This window comes from Sus scrofa, chromosome 17 (genome assembly GCF_000003025.6).
Source record: "Sus scrofa isolate TJ Tabasco breed Duroc chromosome 17, Sscrofa11.1, whole genome shotgun sequence".
Classification (NCBI taxonomy): domain Eukaryota; kingdom Metazoa; phylum Chordata; class Mammalia; order Artiodactyla; family Suidae; genus Sus; species Sus scrofa.
In genome coordinates this window covers 54,626,890-54,645,293 of record NC_010459.5, presented here as the reverse complement: position 1 = coordinate 54,645,293, position 18,404 = coordinate 54,626,890, and the positions used below count along the sequence as shown (strand labels likewise).

The following is an 18,404-nucleotide window of genomic DNA, read 5'->3' as shown; positions in this document are numbered from 1 at the left end:
AAATATTATATAGAAGTTTAAATGTATATGTGTGTATACAAATACAAAGAAGTTATCCGGAGAGCTAAGCATGACTGGACCCTTTAGATGTGGAGTTAGGACTCTGGCGCATAGCAGAGGCTCAACAAATTGTTTATTTTTCCTTCTTTTTATCGCTTCTATTATCCTCGTTGTTGTTGTTATAAAAATAGCCTGAACATACGAACCCACTTAAACAGCTGAGTGATTTCAGCAAAGAAGACTCTCTGCATTACTATTTTAGAAGTGTTCTTAATTTGATCATCTGTTTAATAAGCCTCTTAATACCTGAGCCAGGTCATTATTCCTTTGCTCAAACCATTCAGTGGCCCTGGGGCTCATTCAGATAAAATCCTCTTTACAAAGCCCCAAAGGCCCCAGGCAATTAATATGCACCTCCTCCATTCTAATTTTCTGATTGTCTCTTCTTGTCTCCTCTTGTCTCCTCTTACTCTGCACCAACCACTAGCACCAACCACCACGCCATGCTGGCTTCATGGCTGTTCCCTCAACCACTGGGCACACTCTTCAAGGTCCTTGCAGGTCAGTCTTTTAGCCTGTAACGCTGTTTCCCCAGAACTCAGCATGGCTCCCACTGTCACCCTGTTCAGATCTTTACTCAGGAGTCTCTACTTACGAAGGATTAGCCTCTTTAACCCCCACCTACCCCCTCCATTTCCTGGCCCCTCTGCCACGCCTTTTTCTCCAAAGCACTTACTTAATACACGATTCAATGTTAACTCCAAGAGGAAAGACATTTTGATTGGTTTGCTTTGCTGCTGCATCCCAGCACCTGGACTAGTGTCTGGTACATAGTAGGTGCTTAGTAAATCTTTGTTGAGTGAGAGAGCAGAGGAAGGAGTGGATGAAAGAATCCAGGGAGCATACTTATTTAGAACAGCTAAATATCAAGACCCTTCCTGTGTGCCCGCAACTGTGACATGAGGGAAACTGGCCTTCCCCTCTAGGGGCCTGCAGTTTATTCAGAGGGCTAAGCATAATGCAGCACGTGTCACAAAGGAGGGGCTGGACAAACAGAGTGACTGAACAAAGAGAAGGGGGGTGGCTTTTGGAGCAGGAACGGGTAGGATGGCGATGGATTGGCTTTTGCACATATGTGGCATGTGGGTTTGGAGAGGTTGAAAGTGAAGGTGGGACGGGCAGCCAGCGCAGACCAAGGAGGTGGGTAAGCAGAGAAGCGCTTATCAAATGCTTATCAAAAAGCAGGTGATAGAGGAGTTCCCATCGTGGCTCAGTGGTTAACGAATCCGAGTAGGAACCATGAGGTTGCAGATTTGATCCCTGGCCTGGCTCGGTGGGTTAAGGATCCGGTGTTGCCGTGAGCTGTGGTGTGGGTTGCAGATGCGGCGCAGATCTGCTGTGGCTGTGGCTGTGGCCGGCAGCTACAGCTCCAATTGGACCCCTAGCCTGGGAACCTCCATATGCCATGGGAGTGGCCCTAGAAAAGACACACACACACAAAAAGCAGGTGATGGAGATTCTAAACATCTTCCTTATTTTTTATGTCCGAGGGATTTAACACAGTTTGGAATTTTTTGTTAGAAGGCATATAAGTCTGCTTTACATGTAAAGAGATTAAAATACTTAGCTTGCCCACATCTGAGAATTAACCAACTTTTATTCGTGTGTTTGCATATGTGTGTATTTCTTTCTTATTTATTTTTGAGATGTCATTGACATCTAACATTATATTCGAAGTTGTCTGGTGTGATGATTCGGTGTTTGCATATATTGAGAGAGATGATCAGCATATGTTTTTTATGATGTGTGTGTACACATGTGCGTACACATTAAACATGTACACTGTACACACGTGTACACATGTATGTGTAATGCAAATATATGTATATGTGTGAAATAGATTTATATATAATTTACACATTATACACATATACATGTATTCCCTTTAGTTATTTGTTTTGGTCACACCTGTAGCATGTGGAAGTTCCTGGGCCATGGATCGAACTCGTGCTGCAGTTGTGAACTACAGCAATGCTGGATCCTTAACCTGCTTTGCCATGAGGGAACTTAAGACAAGCATTTCCTTTAGAAAATATATTATTGGAGTTCCCGTCGTGGCTCAGTGGTTAACAAATCCGACTAGAAACCATGAGGTTGGGGGTTCGATCCCTGGCCTTGCTCAGTGGGTTAAGGATCTGGCGTTGCCTGAGCTGTGATGTAGGTCGCAGATGCGGCTTGGATCCCGTGTGGCTGTGGCTGTGGCTGTGGCCGGCAGCTGTAGCTCCTATTTGGCCCCTAGCCTGGGAACCTCCACATGCCGCGGGAGTGGCCCTAGAAAAGGCAAAAAGACAAAAAGAAAAGAAAAGAAAATATATTATTGTGTGTGTTTTTAAGCAAACATGGCATAGCTTTTTGCAGCTTTTTTTTGTTCCACAAGGTCTTGGTGATCTAGCCATCCCACTTTATTCTTTCCAACTGCCATCTGTATTTTTAAATTTGGATGTGCCACTCGATAGTGGCCATTTGCCTTTTGGTGAACATATACGTTGTTTCTAAGTTTTCACTGTAACAAACGATGCTGCAATGAACATCCTTGTGTGGGCTTCTTTATGCATCTGAGGGATTATTTCTCTAGGGCAGATGCTATACTTACATGCTTTTCTATTTATTCATGTTTTTATTTGTTTAATGTCTATTTCTGCTATTGAAATATAAGCTCCACGAGGGTAGGAATCCCATTTGTTTTGCACCTCACTCTTTAATTACTACCTAGCCAAGGGCCTGGGACAAAGGAGTGCTCCCAAATATTCATGAAATGAATCTGGCTGGAAGCTTGGCTGGGGCCATGTGTAGATTTGCATCCTAAGAGAGATGGGAACTTTGGCTTATTTGGGTAGAACTGTAGATTTTTGCACAGGACAGTAGCAGGATGGTTATTTGTGGGGTTCCGGAAAAAGCATTCTGGGTCAGGAAGGGGACAGGTACTGGAGGACCGGTTAGGAGATTACTACGCAGATGAGAATGAAACAAGAGGAGCTCCCGCTGTGGCGCAGCGGGATTGACAGCCATCTTGGGAGCACTGAGACTCGGGTTCGATCCCTGGCTCAAACCGTGGGTTAAGGATCCGGGGTTGCTGCAGCTTCAGCTTAGGTCGAGACTTCTGCTTGGATCTGATCCCTGGCCAGGGAACTCCACATGCTGCGGGGGCAGCCAAATGTGGCAAAAAAAAAAAAAAAGAAATGAAACAAGAAACAAGGGCTGTGAAAATAAAAAGGAACAGGGTGCAGTTGAGCGATGCTGAGAGGAGAGGATGGTAGATTTGCGAATGATGCGCTCTGAGGGGCGCTGCAGAGGAAGGCAGAGGGACCTGGCACAGGATATTTTCATCTTACAAACATGCATTCCCTCCCAGCTCAGCGTGAAAAGCATTCTGCTAATTGCCGTCGGGACATACCTTGCGTGACCTTTCTTCCCTACTTTCAAAGGAGATTTGCAGACGGTTGGGGAAGACAGGCTGCATACCCAGGTACAGCGGGAACCCAGGCAGGGACTGAGGTGGGAGGGGCCCGGCCCCTGGGCCACTGGGTGAAATACTGCTGTTCCAGAGTCGGGGGAGGGGAGAGGCGGCGTCTTGGGTGAGGATGTTTCAGCCTTGCCCCAGAGCCCCACACGGCGGACTGCTGAACACGCAGGAAACGGTGTCACATGTGCATCGGTGTTGATTTTGAGAAGGGAGGACACTGAGGTGGGTGACAGCTGGGGTTTGGCATTGGGTTCACAGGGCCCGTTGGTCTTGGTCTGGAAGATAGGGAAGCAGACGTAGCTGTGTGGCCTCCTGGACTCTCCTGGGCCTGTTCCCTCTCTGAAAAGGAAAGGCGGTGATAACTTCAGGGGTGAAGACGGATCAGCGGATAGCCAGCCCAGGGCCAGGTGTAGCCCTCAGTGACGGCTCTGATTCGGCGACCTTGGCACAGGAGAGGGAGATGCAGGCTGGAAGTGAGAGGGTAGTGACCTCTTCACATTTGCCGTGGCCTCTTTGTTTCACCAGGATGAGATCTTTCAGAAGATAATCTCTCGAGGAAGAAAGGCTTACTTGAAGTTTGGTGGTTCTTTCGGTTTTACTTCTGTTTTTGTGTCCAGCGGCATTCCAGGGCTCTTGGGATGGATCCCACAGTCTGCACAGGGCCCACCAGATCCTGCCAGAGATTTTGCTTTTTTTCTTTTGCTTTTTAGGGCCACACCGGCGGCATATGGAAGTTCCCAGGCCAGGGGTCGCATCGGAGCTACAGCTGCCGGCCTACACCCCAGCCACAGCAACGCAGGATCTGAGCCCCAAGCTGAGTCTGTGACATACACCACAGCCCACGGCACGGGATCCTTAACCCACTGAGCGAGGCCAGGGAACAAACCCACAACCTCATGGTTCCTAGTCAGATTCGCTTCTGCTGAGCTTCTATGGGAACTCCTGAGTTTTGCTTTTATTCCAAGAGACACTGGGAGTTTGGGGCTGGGTTCTGATGTGATTGGGTTTGACTTCTCAAAAGATCAATGCTGATTTTGAAGAGCTCAAAGTGACAGAGATGTGGTTGTCTGCATGGCTGCTGGAAAGGTAGTTCTGCAAGCACAGAGGTCACCTTCCTTCCAGCTGGATCCCCGGCATATGGGAAAATGCCAGGCCCATAGTAGGTACAAATTCTATTGATTGAATGCATTTTTTTTTTTAATGGCCAAATCTGTGGCATAGGGAATTTTCCGGGCCAGGGACTGAATCTGAGCAGCAGTTGCGACCTGCACCGCTATTGCACAGGCAACCCTGGATCCTTTAAACCACTGCACAGGACAGGGGATTGAACCACACCTCTTGCAGCAACCTGAGCTGCTGCAGCCAGATTTTTAACCCACTGAACCACACGGGGAACTCAGAATGCATATTTGACACCTGCATTTCAGGCAAGACCCAAGGAGAGCCACTTTGTGAAGTTACTAGGAGGTAATGAGAGAATAGATGGCAAGTGCTTACACACGGTGCATCCCGAGTTTAATGAGCATCTGTTATGTCCAGGCACATGTCAGGGTCCAGGGGATACACCATGAGGTGGTGGGGTGAGGCTTGGCCAGTGTCAGGAGGCCCTTGTGATGAAAGACAGCGAGGGAGGGAGGGAGGGAGGGGAGGCAGGGGCCTCCCTGGATGAGGACAAAAGCCCAGATACAGGTGTGGATTTCCATGCCCAGCTCTGCTCCTTATTACCAGCCACTTAACCCTTTGTGCCCAGGATCGTCATCCATAAAAATGGACAAATAGAGGCTCTATTCTGCAGGCTCTTTAGGTGGGGTGAGTGAGTTACAAAGTGAAAAGCACACACGTTAGTGCTTATCAGCTAAGCCCCTCGGCATGCCAGCCTTGCTTCTGGTTCAGGAGTTTTTTGAAGTAGTGCCCTAGTCCACCCAGCCTATCAAGGCAGAGACGCAGGAGACAATGGGTGTGACTGGGGACAGGTCCCTGCTCTTGATGGAGTGAGCAGTCTGCTTCAGACCAAAAAAAAGAAAATTCCTAACCAACCAACTATACAAACCGCTCACGACACCACTTATCCCAAAGGGAGAGATGCAGAAAAAGAGAAAAGTGAGGTCAAAGGGTTTGAATGTTTTTCTGGCGAAGTATGGAAACCCTTGGGTTTCAGGTCTGATATACACGTCATCAGGGGAGCTGAGTCTTTTTTTTCTTGCTTTCTTTGTTTTTCTTTTTTGGCCGCCCCGCTGCTCAGGTCACCGCAGCTGCGGCAACACAGGATTCTTTAGCGCACTGGGCCTGGGATTGAACCTGCGTCCTGGCGCTGTAGAGACGATGATTCTATTGTGCCACAGTGGGAACTCTGGAGAGCTGAGTTTAGAGTTTCAAGTGTATTCAAAAATGAGTCCTCACAAAAGCGGAGCTCCCAGAGTTCCCGTCGTGGCGCAGTGGTTAACGAATCCGACTAGGAACCATGCGGTTGCGGGTTCGACCCCTGGCCTTGCTCAGTGGGTTAAGGATCCGGCGTTGTTGTGAGCTGTGGTGTAGGTTGCAGACATGGCTCGGATCCCGTGCTGCTGTGGCTCTGGTGGAGGCTGGTGGCTACAGCTCCGATTGGACCCTTAGCCTGGGAACCTCCATATGCCGCAGGAGCGGCCCTAGAAATGGCAAAAAGACCAAAAAAAAAAAAAAAAAAAAATAGCGGAGCTCCCTTCGGTCAATACTCAGTAGTCACAAGAGTCATTGTAAAAGCTACCCTTTGCTGTCATACAACGCAGAGCTTTCCTGTGGTATGACATGAAGCGACCCAGTCATAGACGTTAGATGCCCATTCTACAGATGAGCAAACTGAACCAAGACACCCCCAGTGACCGAACATCCCTTTTGGCTGGATCTTACTGGCTGAGTTCTGTGCATTAATATCATTTCCATACTCGTGTGTGGAATGCATTTATTGATCGCTGCAACAGGCAGACATCATTTGGCTTGGAGCTACAGCAGACGCAGTGCAGTTGTCTTGTTTGGAGTTGAGACTCCAGTGGGAGGAGGCCAGGCAGGAATAACTACTATAATGCATGATAAGCATAACTGCCTGGGTTTGAGCTGGGGGCAGGGGCACCTGGGCGGGGTTTGTGACCCGCGGTTGGGGCGGACCCATCTCTCTACCTCCGTTTCTTCTCCATCTACATTCTTTTCCTGGAGAGCCTGCAATTCCATATCTTCAAATATCCATCGGCGGTGGGGGATTGTGGGAGAAGGTCTGCGATTGAAATCTAGAAATACTTTTTGGGCATCTCAATGCAGATGGAGTAGACAGCTGGAAATAATGTTTGCGGAGTTGAGGGGGAAGGACTGGGTGGGAAACAGATTCATTTAGGAGCCTCGGGGATGGCGTTTGGAGCCCTTAGACTGGATGAAACACTTAGGGAATGACTAGGGGAAAGACCGGGCTCCAGCCCTGGGCCCTGGGGCACTTCGGAGTCTGGAGGTCAGGGGACAAGAACCCACAGAGGGGACGGGGAAGGGGTGGCCAGTGAGGACTGGGGGGAAGTCAGGAGAATGCCCTGTCCCAAGCGGAGGGTAAAGGGTTTTAAGGAAGAGGAAGGGGATTCGGTGCTGCAGTTGTTGACACGAGCATTGCATCAACCATCACCGAGAGCCTATCGCTACTACTAGAATCAAAAACGAGCCCTCGCCTGTGTCTTTACAAGGTCCTGCCTTATTTCCCTGCTCCTCTGTCTGTACTCGCTGGGCCCCATGCACTGCCTCCCGGCAGTGCTTTTGCCAGGCCAGGGTGTCTCCTGCTCTGAGCCTTCCTACCTTCTGCTGCCCTTCCTAGGAAGCCTTGCCACCCAGCTTCCTGGAGGAAGCTGTCCCCTCTAGAAGATAAGCTCCAATGGGGAGAGACCTTTGCTGACTGTAGGGTCTTGCTCCTGCCCCTAGAAAATGCCAGGCCCTGCAACGCTCTGGCCTTAGGAGCTTTACGCGGTGTGTCTCAATTCTCCTGAGTCTTAGATAAATAGAAATATTATTTCTATCAACAATATATATTTCCTCCAGCTTTATTGAAAGAGGAGTAACATCATATATTGTATAAGTGTAAGTGTGCAAGGTAGTTTGATATATAATATATATTTTTTGAAATATATTGAGTCGATCATGGATCAGTTTTGAGAGCATGTATCACCTCATATAGTTACAGATTTTTTTTTCCTTGTGATGAGAATTTTCAGGATCCACTTTCTTTTTTTCTTTTCTTTCTTTTTTTTTTGTTTTTGAGGGGGTGGGCTGTGGCCCCCAGCATGTGGAAGTTCCAGGCCAGGGATTGATGATGGATCCTTACGCGCTGCGCCACGAGGAAACTTTTTTTTTTTTTTAATATCTCCATAAGTTTTTTTTTTCCTTTAATCTCAACAAGGTTTTTTTGTTTTTTTTTTAATTTTTTTGGAAACTTCTTATAATGACTTCTTAAAATTATTTTTTATTTTATTTTTGTTTTGCTTTTTATGGCTGTACCTGCTGCATATGGAAGTTCCCAGGCTAGGGGTCAAATCGGAGCTATAGCCGCTGGCCTACACCACAGCCCCAGCAGTGGGGAATCCGATATGTGTCTTCAACCCACACCACAGCTCACGGCAAGGCCCTATCCCCAACCCATGGAGTGAGGCGAGGGATTGAACCCGCATCCTCATGGATACTAGTCAAATTTGTTTCCCCTGCACCACAACAGGAAGTCCCCTATGATAATTTTAAATGGAGTATCATCTATAAAAACTTTGAATCACTCTATTGTACACCTGAAACACATCATGTTATGAATCAACTATACTTCAGTTTAAAAAATTAAAAAGACAAAAAAAAAATTAAAAAGATTTACTTTTTTCACACCAGGTGATGACTCAAGACTTGAAGCCCATAGAGGTTAAATAGTGCTGTAGGATTAATGCAGCGGGCAAGGGGCTGGAGCAGGAATATTTGAGCCCAGTATTGGCTCATTGGAGAGGAGACCTTCTAGCACCTTTTCAGAGGGCCCCGCCCAGAGAGCCTGGGAGTTTAAACCTTTCAGGACGAGCAGAAGCTGTTTTCCTACAAGAGCGGGGAGTGAGAAGGAGGCAAGGCAAGCACAGGGCTGATGCCTCTGGGTCAGAGAGAAGTCCCCATGGCTGAAGCTTCAAACCCAAGGGACGGGCTTGCCAAGACTTGAGGCTGGAGAGTTAGGCAGGGGCCAGATCGACTGGGTTGGCAGGCCAGCTCTGAAGTTTGTTCCTTTTTCCTGAGGCAATAGGAAGCCATTAAGCAGGGCGGTGACACGATCTGATTTATACCATAAAAGATCTCTTGGGCTATGGGTGGAGAACATATTAAGGGAAACCTAGAGAGGAAGAAGCTTGGAGACACCTGGCCTACTCTGTGTTTGGAGAAGAGAGGGAGCAAACGTGGTGCCCCGAAGTAGCCTCGTTAGAGAAGAAGGTGAGCGGGCACACTTGAGATACATTAGGATAGAAATTATAGGGCCTGCTGATGGATTAAGGATGTGTGTGGTGGTGGGGGGGAGTGGAGATGAAATATCAGAATATCATAGTTTGACTTCCAGGTTCTGGCTTAAGCGGGTGGGTGGAAGATAGTTCCATTTATTGAGATGATGATGAAACCTGGATTTCAGTAGATATTAGTTACCGTCCTCTGCCGCCCCTCCCCCACTTCCCCCGTTGCAATATTGGCTGAGCACAGAGGCTTTAAAGAAGTGCTCCAAGCGTTTAAGTGCCCCGTGGGATTTATCTTTTTTTCCAGTTTTCTTGTGATATAATCAAGGCACCTGGCACAGGCACGGTATGAGGTTCAGTGTTCAGCATGGTGATTTGATTACACATCATGAAATGATTACCCGGCTAAGCTGAGTGAACATCCATCATCTCACATACTTACGAAATGAAAAAAAAAAATTCTTTTTTTCCCTTGGGATGAGAACTCAGGATATCTTTCCTCTTAACTTTCACATATGACATACGGAAGTGTTCATTACAGTAATCACATTGCATATTTCATCCCTAGGACTTATTTATATATATATATTTAATTGAGATATAGTTGATGTACATTATATAAGTTTCAGGTGTATATTATTATGATTCATAATTTTTAAAGGTCCATTTACAGTGATTATAAAATATTGGCTATAGCCCCTGTGCTGTACAATACATCCTTGTGGCTCATTTCTTTTATACGCACACCAGTTTGTGCCTCTTAATCCCCCACCATCTTAGCTCCACCCCTTCCCCCCCCTTGTAACCACGAGTTGGTTCTCTATATCTGTAAGTGTTTCTTGTTCATTATATTGCCTAGTTTGTTTTATTTGAGACCCAAGTCATTTAAAAAAAAAAAAAAACAAAACCTTTACACTTACATTTTGACTGGAGTCAACCTTGGAAAACCCATCCAGGATATTGGAGGAAGATGCCAATAAGTTGTGCTGGTAAAGGGGGGGCAGGGAGGGCACTCACCAAACTTGCCAATGGGACAGATACAGTCAAGTGAGCCTTCATCCAAACCTCTATTTATATTGAGCCTTATTCTTGGCCCCTCCCTTTTTTGGTTTGCTTATAAAAACCAGCAATCACATCTCTTCCAGTATTGTTCCGAGCCAGGTGGACCAGCCAACTCAGGGAGAGAGAAGTGTCTCCAGGCTTCAGACCCTGCCTCCACTTCTGAAAGGTAATTTCTGCTCTTTATTTTTATCGTGTATTACTATGATGTTTTATAGGGCGTTTAAATTTGTGACATGACTTGAGTGGGGTCAGGAAACTTGCTAGAAAAGAGAGAAGTTTGGTGTTCCCTGGAGTCGTTGCTGTTCCCTACCTCATTCAGGGCATTCAGTCCCATGAAAAGAGCTGCCCCGGTTTCCTTCTCAAATGTCCTTTGTAGTTTGCAAAGCTGGCAGGTTTGCCCAACTTTTTCATTTTCTTTTCCTGCTAACTCCTCACTGCAGTTTTTCAGGTTTTCCTGCTCTGAACACTGAATTCTTTTAGGTCTGTGTTGGCTCCATTTCAGCTCCAGGGATTTACATACAGTTTCCAAATCGAATAGTTCCACAGTAAGATAAATACTTGAGAAATAAGAAGATCATACCGGCATTTTCTTCTAATTAAGGCTGTCTCAAAAGATGATTCCAGTGAATGTTAAATATAGCAAATTAGAAGGTTTTTTTTTTTTTTTTTTGGTTTTGTTATTAGATCTGAGACTGCAGTGGCAGGCAGGAGCTGGGGAGAAAATTAGAAGTTAGCTAAAGGCAGAGGTCTCCTATCACTAGGATTAAATCAGAGCCAATGGCGCGATTTTATAAGCATACACTGGGTAACATATCTTAAGGAGGGCCGGTCTGTTTGGATAATTGTGAAATATGAGGTGTAGCTGATGTTTGTTGCATTACAAAGCGATGAAGTGGGGTCTTTCGTCCTCTCCCCGGATAACGTGTGCAGAGCATCAGCTCCCACTTGAAGGGACATTTCTAGTTCCATTGTTTGTGTTGCCTGCGTCTCAGCAGCACCTGACTCTAGAGATAGTCTAGATGGGGGCGGGGGGAGGGGAGACGTGGGGGGGGGGGCGATGGCAAAACAGGATTACGCGAGGGCGGAGCTAAGTATATGGAGATCAACGTTCGATTTTCATTTCATACTAACGAGTTCTTAGCTTTACTACGAAACCAAATGCTCCTAGTGTCCTCCTGTTGCTTTTGGAGTTTCCATTCTTAGTTGTTTTAACTAGACATACTTTCCAAATAAATCTTAAGTGTGAGTCTCCACCTTCTAAGAGGCGAATGTGTCGCACAGACGCCCGAACCGCGCATTCAGATCACTCTACGTCCATTTAAAAACACAGTTTGTGTTTGCAACCCAGGACTCAGCCACTGGCAGAATTTTGCAACGACTTCCCAGTTTTGTTGGCACGTCTCCAGGAATAAGGTTCTTTGTAATTCTTTGCTCAAACATAAGGATCGCCTATAAAACTCTTAGCAGATAGATCAATTCATACAATTATCTTTCAATTTTAAAAGCTACAACATAATGTGTTTGTTTTGTTTTGTTTTTGTTTTTGTTTGTTTTTGCTGGGCGCGCGGGGGGGGGGGGCGGGTGGCAGAGAAGAGAGGAGAAACAGTTACTAACAAACCATAGGATGCTATTATGCTCACAAAGTGGTAGCTCTGTGAAGGCATAGGGAAAAGCACCCCCCCCCTTTTTTGCTCAGAAAATAATTCAGTAGCAACAAGGTCTGAGAACCAGGAGCCTCATTGTTCTTAGTGAAACGATTATTTGTCAAAACATTTGATTGTTTCCCTATTTCTACTGAAAAGTTTGGACTGTTCTTTTTGCTCTATTTTTGACACTAGGATTTTTAACTATCGGTGCTATTGTGTTTACAGCATTCAAGGTTTCAGAGTTCAAAGGTTATCCATTAACATGTAGAGTGAGGCTGCACTAAGTGAAGACTCAATTTGGTTTCACTTGTTCATAGTTTCTTTGTTTTACAGCAATGCCAGAAGTCATTTGTTTCGATAAGTTAAATGAAGTTTCTTGTTGAGGAAGAGTGTGTCTTTGGACTGTTTTTGGGCTGTGACTATTGATAAGGCTTTAAAAAATATATTAAAGAAAGATGTTCATCTTCCCTGAGAAAAGAACTCTGGTACTAGAAACGATCAATATTAGTATACTTGAGTGGAAAAAAAAAAGAGTTCTGGCCTAAGAGTCTACTTCTGGCCCTGCTAATTAATGGTGAGAAGTAGTTGGTGTGCTTCCTTTTTAACAAAGACTAACCAGACCATATGTGGGGTTAGGAGTTATACATAAAATGACAGCAAAAACATCACACTTGGCAAATTCTTCCCCTTTGCTAAGAAACTGTCCCCTAAACTCCATTTCTTATTTATTAAGGATTGCATTGCTCACCAGCAGAGCATTTATGTAGGGCTTTTTTGGGTCCCGACTTATTAAAATATATGCTTTAAGTGCCTGTCTTGATATATTTTAAGATTTCCCCTTTTGGATACACTGAAGGCCAATACAAAAAAAAAAAAAAAGAAAAACAAAGAACCCAAAAAACTTCGCTATTTTGTTTGTGGTGACTTGCATAGCTCCCTTTTGTGTTTGTATCTTGGGACAGAGAATTTGGTGGATGTGACTGTTACTTCTGTGGTTCCTCCTAGGGGCTTATTTAAATGGGGTAATATCACTGGCCTTCGGAATCATAACTTTTTCTTTTTTCGTGAGCAAATAAAAAAATGGCTGGGAAACGCTTTACGTGAAGAGGGGAAAAGCTAGTTTTTGTTGTTGTTTTTGTCCCTAGTTTAAAGCCTGGTTTCATCCACGTGGATTTCTATCAAAGCCAAGTGGATTCCTGGAACCTAGGCCAAGTTTAGAAATCTCAAGTTTTTACAGCAGCGCAAGCCCTGCCCTTTTAGAAAACCAGCAACCAGGCATTAAAGGATGCCTTAATGAAGATACTAATTTAAAAATATTTTAATCATCTTTATTCATCGACCTTTCTCATGCTTGAAGAAAATCCGAAAAAATATTGTTTGTGCACAGCTGTCTCCTCACCTACCCAAATAAGTGTAAACGCTTTTCGCCTATTAGTAATACCGGATGACCCAGGAGTTCGGGCAACCAGCCCCTCCCCTCGCCCGGGCACACCTTGCAAGGGAGGGGGAAGCGGAGAGGCAGAGGCCTGGAACTGCGCCTGCGCACTGCCTTCGTGGGCCCCCTCCCCGCATACCTGTCACTGGAACTGCCGGGCGCGCGCCGGCCACGTTAAGCCGGATGGCGGGAGGCGGGGGTGTAGGGGCGGTGAAAGGCGCGCGCGTGCGCGGGAGTCGCAGGGCGAGAACAGGGAGTGCGCGCGCTCCTCGGCTCGCCCGCGTTCCGGAGGCGGAGTCCTCGGCGGTGGGCGGGGCAGGGGCGCGCCTGCGCAGATCACGTGGGTGAGGGGCGGGCCCGAGGGCGGGGCGGCCGGTGAAGGCAGGAGGCGGGGCGTCTCCGAGCTGCCGGGCCGAGGGAGGGCGCAACAGCTGCTCCCTGAGCACTTTCTGACCCAACAGTCCCCCTGCGCCGGACGCGCCGCGCCCCGGCGGCTCTAGGGACCCCCCGCGCCTGCACTGTCCCCGCGCGGACGAGTAGGGGGCGCCCGCGCCTTTGCCCCCCGTGAGCACCCCCCGCCCCGCTCACCTTAGCCCCGCGCCCGAGGTGAGCCCGGCCCCCAAATCTTCCGGGCGGGGGTGGGGTGGGGGTGGGGGCGCTGCTTTTGGGGGGGTCTTCAAGGAGTGAGGCGCTGAGGCGCCCTGAGGGATAGCCTCGCCCCTCGCCCAGTGGCCCCCTGCCTCTTTTGGGGGCCGGTGCGGGCGCGGAATCCGGGAGGTGTCCGCACAAAAGGCCGAGAGAAACTCCCCGTCGCCTCCCCTCCCTCCTGCCTTCCCCGCCCCCTCCCCTCCTCGCCTGCTCCCTCCTCATTCAAACCTCGGCTCGCTCGTGTGGTGTCAGTTCAGTCCCGGCCGCCGCCGAGCGAGGAAATGGCCGAGGAGCCGGAGCCGCAGGTAAAGGGGGCGCGCCCCCCCGCCCGCGCGGGGCCTTGGGGGGCGCCTCGCCCTCGCCCCTCCGGCGTCCCCCGAGCCCGCCCTCGAGTCTCCGGTGCTCGTTATCTCGCCCCCCTCCCCAGATTGTCTGCCCGCCCCGCCCGCCCCCCCATCCCCACTCTCTATTCGGCTCCTCTCGGGCGCCCCCTCCCCATCCGGCTTCTGAGCATTTCCACCGGAGAGAAGGTGTCGGGCGAGCCCCCGGTGTGTACTGTGTTTGACCATCACACTCACTCATGGAACCAGTCAAGATGGCTTGGGGGCGGGGGAGTCCCCCCCCCTTCCCTAGGTCGGGAGAGAGGGGCCCGCCGGAGGGGGCCCGGGGGCTGCGTGGGTGGCTGGGTGGGGGGCTGTTCCTGAAAAGTTGGGTGGCTCCGCCGGCAGGTCTCCGCGTTTGCCCTCTCGGCCGTGGGGGGCGGGCGGAAGGGAGCGGGCCGGCGCGGGGACCCCTGCGATGGCCCGGGAGGGGCCCGGGCAAGTTGGAAACAGCCAAAACAATGCGTCCTAACAGGCGTCCCCCGCAAACAATGGCCGGGACCGTCCGCACGGGCCGGGCGGAGGGCGCGTCTATAGGGGCCGAGGGAGGGGGCTTGGCCTCGCCGCGGACCCCGACGCGCACCCCAGCCAGCCCCCCAGGTTCCCCTAAATCCGTCCCCGGGAGTCCTGATCCTCTGCCCATCCCTGAGCAGGCGGTGCACCGGGCTGCGTTTCCTGGGTGTGTGTGTGATAAGGTTTTTTTTTTTTTTTTTAATTTTAAAAGATTTTTTTAAGAGAAAACTTTAAAAAAAATAGCCCTTAAACGCTTTAAGAATTATCTTTAATCACTCAATTCTAGTGGGAGACACAAAGCCAGCTGGAAGCAGAGCTAGGAACTCTAAGGGGCAGAAGGGATTGAAATGTTAGCCTAAAAGTGTTTCTTTCTTTCTTTTTTTTTTTTTTAAAAGGGAAGTTTCTGCCAGGAGGCGCTGAGTGGCGAAACCGCTCAGTTTCAGATGTAGAGCCCTCTTCACTCTAGATTTGGCCTCAAAATGCGAGCCGCACAGAATGGGAGGAGGGGTGGGCGCTACTGGGGGCTCCAGGAGGCTGGATTTGTGGCGGCCGGGGCGGTCCTGCCCCGAGGGGGTCAGACCTGGCCTGCGGGGTGCACCGGCCGTTACCTGCGTCCAGGGGGTCGGGACGGACGTTCAGGTCCCGAGTGGGAACCTTTATTTTAGGATTCGGGGTAGGGCCACCGAGGACGGGAAGCCGTATTCCTGGGCGGGTGGGTGGGGGTGGGGTGGGCGGGGGGGGGGGTAGTTTTCCCGCAAGGCGTAGTCAGGAGAGCAGGAAAGGGCCACCAGTGGCCACTTCTGGGACCCCAAGTAGCCTGTTCACACTTGGAGCAGTGAAAACTTTCTTTTTTCTCTTGTTGTTTCTCCCAAGAAAAGGAGAGTCCCTTCAGAGTTTTTAAGGCCTTGGAGTGTTGTTCCCCTTTGAAATTCCTTGAGCCTCAGTTTATCTTTCTGGATCAGCCTATAGGGCTTGGAGCGTTGAGCTTGAACATTCCTTAACGTGTATTAAAGGTATGGCGGGTACGGTGGTTCTTTGGCCCGTCTGGGATCCTGTGTTATTGACCACCGTGTATACTAGCTGGTTTCCTGGTTTTCTAGATTGTTGGGAACCATTAAGCTGTATATTTTAAGAAGCCTAGGTCTGATTTAGTTCAGGTTGATTCAATTATGTCTTCATCGCTTTTGAGTTGGTTGAATGAGTTGACATGAGATTAAGCTCAACAAAAGAAAAGGCAGGGTAACAGCAGCTGCCGGCCGGGCCTGGCCACTAGGTAGGGGTCTTGAGGAGGCCTTTCACCTTCTCTTTTGTATGTGTCAAGAAGTACATTTAAAATGTTCTTTACTGTACTTTTTCTCTCCCCCCCCCCCCCCCGGAATGGAGGGACTGCCTTGATTGATAACCAATAAGACTTAAAATGCTGGATTTTGTAATACTTTGAGAATGAGTAATAGATCTAGATTTTCTAAAAAGCCTTTAGTAGAGAAGTGACAAGAACAGAATAATAACCTAATTGCTTTTTGTCTGAAAAATATAACAGTCTAACCACTAGTTTGTGCTTGCTTAGTTAATGTGTGCTAAGAACTTTTAAGGTGTGTCCTTAATGGTAGATTACTTTTTCTGAGAAGTCCTGTTTATTTTAGATACTGTTTTGTTTAGGATTCTAAAGACTGTAGTTGTGTGTGTGTGCGTGTGCGTGTGTGTGTAATCCTGGTGTTTTAGTCAGAGAGGACCCCCCCCACCCCAAACTGCTGCCATTTTAAGTCAGTTATATTTAAGTATTCAATTCAAGAGGCAATGACTTATTTAAAAGTTTTTGGTTGTCAGTAGCTGCAAGCCAAATTTATCATTCATTTAGCTGGTTTGGTAGAATAGGGTTAATAATCTGATTGTTTGGAATTTTAATTATTTGGCTGAGGAGGGAGGCCGCTCCTTTAGAATTGCACATTGATTTGCATGCTGGAGGAGGAAGTAGAGAGATCATGCCTTTTCTAGGTAAAGGACACATACTTTTCTTTCGTGTCCAACTTTTCAGTCCTTTTATCTTCCCAGCACCGTCTTAGCACTGCAGTTTGACCTTTGCTGTGTTTTTAATAACTTGTAAGATCGAAGTTTAGTAGTTGTCTTGGGTTCATATTATTCCCTTTCACTTCTTAATCAAAAAAAGGAACTAGTGCTCCCCTTAGATAAAACGTGTAGAAGATATTTCCCCCTTCACCCTGAAGAATTGATTTAGATAACAGCTTGATTCCCCCCCCCCCCCAGTATGGGAGGAAGAAGGAGGGGTGGAGACATTGAGTCTGCCTGGGAAGGTTTGAGGTGGAGGTAGGTCTGCCTTCTCTTAGGGAGCCTCCATTTTTGGCAGTGGAACTTGAGGGAGGATCAGCAGCTCCTGTTTTCATAAAAGCCCCCTCCAGTGGTCCTTTTCAAGAGGAAATCTGAACATAAGACTCAATCAAGTCACTTACAAACGGATGAAATAATTAAGGAATATAATGGCCTGGCAAGGACAGAGTCCCTCTATCTCCTCATTTCAGATAAATGCTAATCACTTCTCTCTCTTTTAACAACATTTATGATGAAATGGCATGTTTTTGCCACAGCAGGGTTGCTTTCCCAACCCCGGAGCACTCTTAATTCTGACACGCTTGATTAGAGCCTCGGGGGTCCCAAAAGATGTACTGTTTTCCCACTTTGTGAAATTACATTCTTTTCTCACAGTTGTCGCAAACATGATATTGGTTGATAAGAACTTTCAAGCAGTTTTAATGACTCTTGACTGCTTCCAGTCTACTAGTTAAAAGAAAATAGAATGTCATCTCTTTGGACTGTAAATGATTGGGCCTTTTTTTATGTTTTACGTGAACCTTTGTTTCTGTTTGCCCAAAAAAAAAAAAAAAAATTTTTTTTTTTTTCTTCAGTTCAGATCACTCCAGCTCAAGGATGCCATTAATGGCCTGTAAGGGTGTTTTAGGTTGCTGGGTATGACTTGTTTTCAGTGGCTCCTTTCTAATTTCTTAGGTCAGTTTAATCATGTAGCAGTATGTTTAATAGGTGAATTGGAAAGATGAAGTCAAAGAACTGAACAATGGCTATATATTTTCAAGCTTCAGAATTATGCAGTAGGAATGAAACACCTGGGACAATTGGATAAACTGATGCGTATTCATTCCAATAGCAGAAGATAAATGTAATGAGATTGTAAGATAAATGTCTTCATTTGGAATACACAGAGTAGCTCTCACGTTGCTAAGGTGTGCTACAAAACAAAAAACCTGGATGGTATTTAACAGGACAGTCCCGAAGTGGAATTAAAGGAATCCCAATCATATTAAATATTCTGAATAGTGGAGGGTTTAGTTACAGCATATGTGAATGGAAGTCGTGACAGTGGAAGAGTCTTGATTTGTCTGCCTTCATTGCCAGACCTTTGGGGGAGGGTGTTGGCGAGTTGAAACACGCATGGAAGAAAGGATGAATTACACAAAGACAGCAGGAAATTTCTTAAATTTGGGTGAGGGCCGCTTGATCATTATTGCTGAATGGCCTCATTCTCAGGGCCGTACAAAACCTGAAATGTTGGTGAGATGCTGGCATTTGGCTGTAAGGTGAGCAGGATTATTCTTCCCCAGCTGATACCAGCGTTAGGCACATTTGCAGCGGTGTGTAGGGCGGAGGATTTGGAATTGAGACCATGAGGGCAGATAGAAATCTGACTTTGAGGGA

At 47.5% G+C, this 18,404-nt stretch overlaps 1 protein-coding gene across 6 annotated transcripts in view; it reads left to right on the top strand.

Annotated features, from left to right (window-relative positions):
- Window positions 1–18,404, top strand: part of ZNF217 (zinc finger protein 217) — a 42,930-nt gene that overhangs the window by 3,575 nt on the left and 20,951 nt on the right. Inside the window, exons 1-2 of one of the 6 annotated variants that reach the window (XM_005673024.3) lie at window positions 3,281–3,526; window positions 10,140–10,222. The gene's annotated coding sequence lies outside the window, so the exon portion shown is untranslated. Of the gene's footprint in view, window positions 1–3,280; window positions 3,527–3,639; window positions 3,746–8,353; window positions 8,981–10,139; window positions 10,223–13,538; window positions 13,744–13,801; window positions 14,091–18,404 lie in introns of those variants that run through there. The other 5 variants (XM_013985471.2, XM_021077203.1, XM_005673023.3 and 2 more) reach the window with 5 other exon arrangements.